Consider the following 5,183-nt stretch of genomic DNA (forward strand, 5'->3'; position numbering starts at 1 on the left):
TGGTCCCTTTGTTCGATGCTCTTTGCCGGGTTTCAGTGCTGAAGCCCGCCTCTGGCGCCTAAGTGTCTGGGGTGGACAGGATGTGAGGGAGGTGCCCCAAACTCCCTGTGCTTAGTCTCCTAGGAGACCTGAATGCACTCTGGCGTGATTGGCTGGCTGACTGTCCGGCAAGGACAGCCACCCTGCTGGGTGAGTGACAGCCAGGCTGGAATGAATGGGGGAAAACTGTTTAAAAGTAGGTCTCTGGGACTTGGAAAGCAGAGTCGAACACTGAAACGAACGAACCGAAGACGAGCTGAGGGAAGACGACTGCTGCGACTCCTGGACCATTGGTTTGCCCGGTGAAGCTCTGCTGCAGGTCCGAATTGCCTGAAACTCCATCGACAGAGAAGCTCCTTCAACGATGACTTCTTTTTTTTTTTTTTTTTCCGATTTATTTTGTTCAGAAAAGAAAATCTGAAAAATGATTTGAACAATTTGACGCTTCTTCTTTATCTTTATCTTTGTCTTTGTTTCCTTCTGTCGTTATTTCTTTGTCTCTATTTCTCACCTCGGATGTAGGAACCCTGGCTATGTGGCCCTGTTCAAAGTGCACGTGCACAGAGTTGTTAGATATTGTTTGTTGGTTGTTTATTGGTTTGTCCTTGGGACCGAAGTCTCCCTATCCTCTGTGCCCGAATCTTCTACTAGGGTTTGCTGCTTGGATGGCTGACAGCGTGGTGCTGGGCTGGTTCCGAGCTTGCTGGTGGTGGTTGAGATCATGATGCTGAACTTTTCCCTGGTTCAGAGCATGGTTATGGACTGGTTCTGAGTTTGCAGCTGGGTGGTTGACTTCACAACGATGACTTCTTCCCTTGAGCTGGTGGGAATAACCAACTCGTAAGACACCTGGACAAAAACGAATGGTGACGTTGTGGTGATGCTGGAAATGCATTGGAGGGACAGGGCCTCACTGTCCTTGTCCTGTAGTCCTTTTTCATTGGTGTTCTGTATTGTTTTCTGCCCAGGAGTCCATGTGGGACTCCTGGTAGTGCAGCTCTTCCTATTTTTGGATTGGTGTACAGACCCATGGGATACCCTTATGGCACCCATGGGTGGGTGTACAACCCTGTGCCCCTAGTGTATGTTTTTGGGCATCTGTGTTTGGCCCACAGAGCGGGGTATGGGCTGGTGGCAGCTCCATGCTCAATTTGACAGGTGCTCTGAGAACCCTCCATTTTGGGATACCCAGGCCCTGCCATTGGAATCAGTTGTGTCCTGATAGGAAACAAGATGACCCCTGTGGCCTCTTGCTTTCTATTGTCTGTTACCTTGTTTTCCGAAAGACCTGGAAAGCCCTGACCATGTCCCTTCCCCCTGACTGGCTGTTAGGTGTAAGTTCCATATATGGTGCTGTTGTGAAGTCCAGGCCAAACTGGCTGGAGCCTTCCCAGTGACTGTATGTTGTGGGTAACCCTGTGGGTGGACCTGGGTGAATGGAGTGTGTGACCAATATGCACTTCTTATTGTGGTTTGTGGTTTCTGGTGTTTGACACAATGACGGAGACAGCCCTGCCCGAAACTGGCCTGACTGCAGTGTATAGTGTTGAATGGCTGGGTACTTGTCCCAATACACATTCCTTGTTGTGAGCGTCTGAGAGGGAGGAGAATGGCCTGAATGCACCGTGCGCCTGATTGGCTGACTGACTGCTGAATGCCCTTCTGAGTGATTGGTTGCCTGAGTGTGACCCAGCGGAATGAATGGGAGATCAACCGTATATCTGGGGGCCTCTCACTACTAGAATTCGTTCAGAAGCTGAAGTTGATACTTGAAGCTTATCCTTGAAGCCCAGCTGGAAGATGATTTTCTGCTGCATTTGCTTTGACCCGATCCGAAGGCTGTCGAGTTCATCGAGGACTGATCTGAGAGAGGACCTGGTTAGGCACCCTCTTCCCGAGCTCCGAGGGACCATCAAGCACCGCTAACCTTTGCCGAAGCTCCCTGGAAGTCAGACCCTCAACAGGCTGCTGACCTGAGACGGGGACCACTGAGGAGAACGAAGAGAAGCACCGGACATTCAGTCCACCGTCGCCGACCATGGTTCGCAGGTTTGCTATAACTGCTGAAGGCCCGTCAAAGCCGTGTTGCCCAGAAGCGCGGACTGCTTGACGCTGTGCCGTCGATGACCAGAGCCGCAACGCTCCATTGATTAAGACATTCGAATTGAAGGAATCTCTTGACCACACTGCCGACCTCTTTGTCCCGCCGGAGAAAGTCGAGGCCACCGACGCGCCAAGGAGAATCCGCCGGTGGGTTTCCCGTCACCCAAAGACCGTAGAGACGCCAGACGACTCAACGCCTTTTTTTGGCCCAAAGTTCTTCACACACTCTTTGTGGTCCTGAACTATCGACATCGAGGTGCCCCGCATGCCTCATCCTTGCAGGACGTCTTCGACTCATCGCTGAGGAGCACCGCCAGGACCGAAGCTGCTGCCTCGACCCCACCGAACTTCCATCGAGGATTCTCGAGCCGAGTTCACTTTCTTTGAGGCCCATCGATGATCCGTGGCTCCTGCTTTAAAGGGAGCTGCTCAAGAATGATCCATCGACACCTCCTGGAGGAACTCTGCTATTACAGGTACATTGGGGTGGTAGAAACACTTTAGAAGGAAATAAGACTAATTGAACAATATATTGACTGGGCTTCTAGTATATCTTTATTTTGCAGGTTGCCGAGATGGGGGGATCTCCACACAGAACTATGTCTAGGTAAATAGGGCCAGCATTCTGCCAATTGTTCTAACCAACTTTTTTACTCCTATGTCTATTGTTGGTTACCTTTATTAATTGATTTGTGTGACATTTGACCAGAGTACAGTTGATGCACATTAATGAAATCTGATAATAATTGTGGCACCACTTAGAACTGTAAATATTTGCCATTGTAGATTCACTGAGCACAAAGTGAGTTATTGTGATTGTGTATATAACCTTGAACCTTAATTATATGAAAACTGTGCTTTAACTAATACAGTGTGTGGACATCCCTTTGTGGGTGCTTGGGGACTACACTGTACTTAAGAACCAGCCTTCATCACCTCCTGAGAAGCTAGGCCTTGATTACTCGACCATAGCTACCAGATAGAGAATATTGGCTGGGGTCCTCTGTGCCTCTCCTCTACCATATAGAGAGTAGGAGTACAGATACCCCCCACCAGTCTTTACAGTTATACAGAGTTGAGCTAACGTACAGAGAAGAGATGCAGAGACAAGAGAATGCAGATATTCTGTAAGGCATCAAGAAAGTATCATGGATAAGTGACATCTTGGGACCAAGAAAGAAGAAGCTTACGCCTCAGAACTGATGAAGATATCAAGCCTGTTTACACGTGTACATCTGCAGAGAAATGCAAGCAGACAAAGTATTCTTGAGGCTAGCTTTGTAGTGAATATATTGCGGCATGCCCCAATATATACATATATGCATAAAGAGTAAAGATTGGATGTTTCCACTACGAACTATAGCAGAGCTGGGCTAGAAAAAGAAGGCCTCTTTTCTTGTGTGTCACAGTAAGAAAATAAATTAATTACCAAGTGATTCACAGAAAGGGGAGGCTGGATGAGCCATGAAGCCAAGCCAAGAAGCCAAGGTCTTATCAGGCTGGAGTGAGCAGACATTGGATACAAATCGTTTGAAAGAACAAAACTCCTGTTCAGAAGGCATGAACCAAACAAGGAAGACGTCAGTGATCTATTAGAAAATAGTATTTTGAATACACGAGAGGCTCGATTTTGTGGTCTTCAGTCACATGGAAGGATGAAGTTGGACGAACAAGATGATCACACCTACGCATGAGGGCAGAGTGTGCCTTCACTCCCTGAATGCTCCAGAGCTAAGAACACTTCCAAGGACAAGTTAAAAGTCCTAATTGGCAGCAGACCACTGAGGTGATGATAGATGATATGCTAATTGGTGGGGAGCTATGGTCAAGGCGAGCTCACCAGCACCTGCTATCGCAGGAGGAAAAGTACTGACAAAGGTTAGAGTGCCAACCAATTGTAGGGGACCACGTAATCAAGGTTCCTATAGTTTGTGCAAGCAATAGGACGTTGTGTATTTAGTGGCGTTCATAGTGACCTGTTTAAGGGGAGGGCTTAGTTGCTCCACCTGATGTTAAGAAACCAATTACTTTCTTTCACTGTCCCATACTAGTATAGAACGTATACTTAGATATTCCCTTAGACCAGGCTTGTCCAACATATAGCCCGTGGGCCACAATGCGGCCCTCCAAGCCATTTTATGTGGCCCACGAGGCTCAGGAGCACAGACAAGGGATTAGGGTTATATTTGTTGTTGCTCGGCTGAAAAGAAAAAAAAACGTGGAACCGGCAGATTCATTTATTTATGCAATGTTTGTCGGGTACCTCTATCCGACAAACATTGCATAAATAAATAAATTCACTGGGTCTTGGCTGAAGACCGGGTCGTGGTGGAGGACTGTAACTGCCTCTGGTGACCCCAGAGGCAGTTACAGTCCTCAGCCATGACCCGGTTAATTTATTTATTTATGAAAGGTTTGTCAGATACGTGGACCCAACAGATGTATTTATTTATGCAATGTTTGTCGGATACCTCTATCTGACAAAGATTGCATAAATAAATAAATTAACCATGGGGGTCGTGGCTTCCGGGAGGGCTGGGGCTGGGTCAGCACCTGCCTTCTCACCCTTAGCGGGGCTTCCAGAACGGGCCCAACCCCTGCCCTCTTGCTTGCATCTCCTACTTACCTGGCAGGGGAGAATCTGTGATCAGAAGGGCAGATCTCCCAGGATGAGGCTCATCCATTGCTCATCGGATTTGCGGACCCCTGCGATGTCCCCAAATGGGGGATACGCGACTGAATTATTTCTGGTAGTGGGGGACAGCGTTCGTGCTTTCCCCTGATTTATTGGTGAAAGAAAGTCACATGTGTGAGTAGGTTGTTTGCACACAGAGTCCCTGGTCTTGCAGCAGAGTTTCTTTTGCTGCAGTCAAGAGGGCCAGCCCTGACCAGCTCAGGGGTCCACAGCCCTGATGTATTGGTGAAAGAAAGAAAAGGTGACGTGTGTGAGTAGGTTGGTTGCACACAGAGCCCCTGGTCTTGTAGCAGAGTTTCTTTTGCTGCAGGGCCAGCCCTGACCAGCTCAGGGGTCCACAGCCCTG

At 48.4% G+C, this 5,183-nt stretch overlaps 1 non-coding gene across 1 annotated transcript; it reads left to right on the forward strand.

Annotated features, from left to right (window-relative positions):
* The first annotated feature begins 4,760 nt into the window (after positions 1 to 4,760).
* Positions 4,761 to 4,924, forward strand: LOC138505294 (U1 spliceosomal RNA). Its single transcript, XR_011280108.1, has one exon. It is a non-coding gene; the product is annotated as a U1 spliceosomal RNA (small nuclear RNA).
* Positions 4,925 to 5,183: the final 259 nt, after the last annotated feature.

This window comes from Ambystoma mexicanum, chromosome 11, assembly GCF_040938575.1.
Source record: "Ambystoma mexicanum isolate Mex_15411 chromosome 11, UKY_AmexF1_1, whole genome shotgun sequence".
NCBI lineage: Eukaryota > Metazoa > Chordata > Amphibia > Caudata > Ambystomatidae > Ambystoma > Ambystoma mexicanum.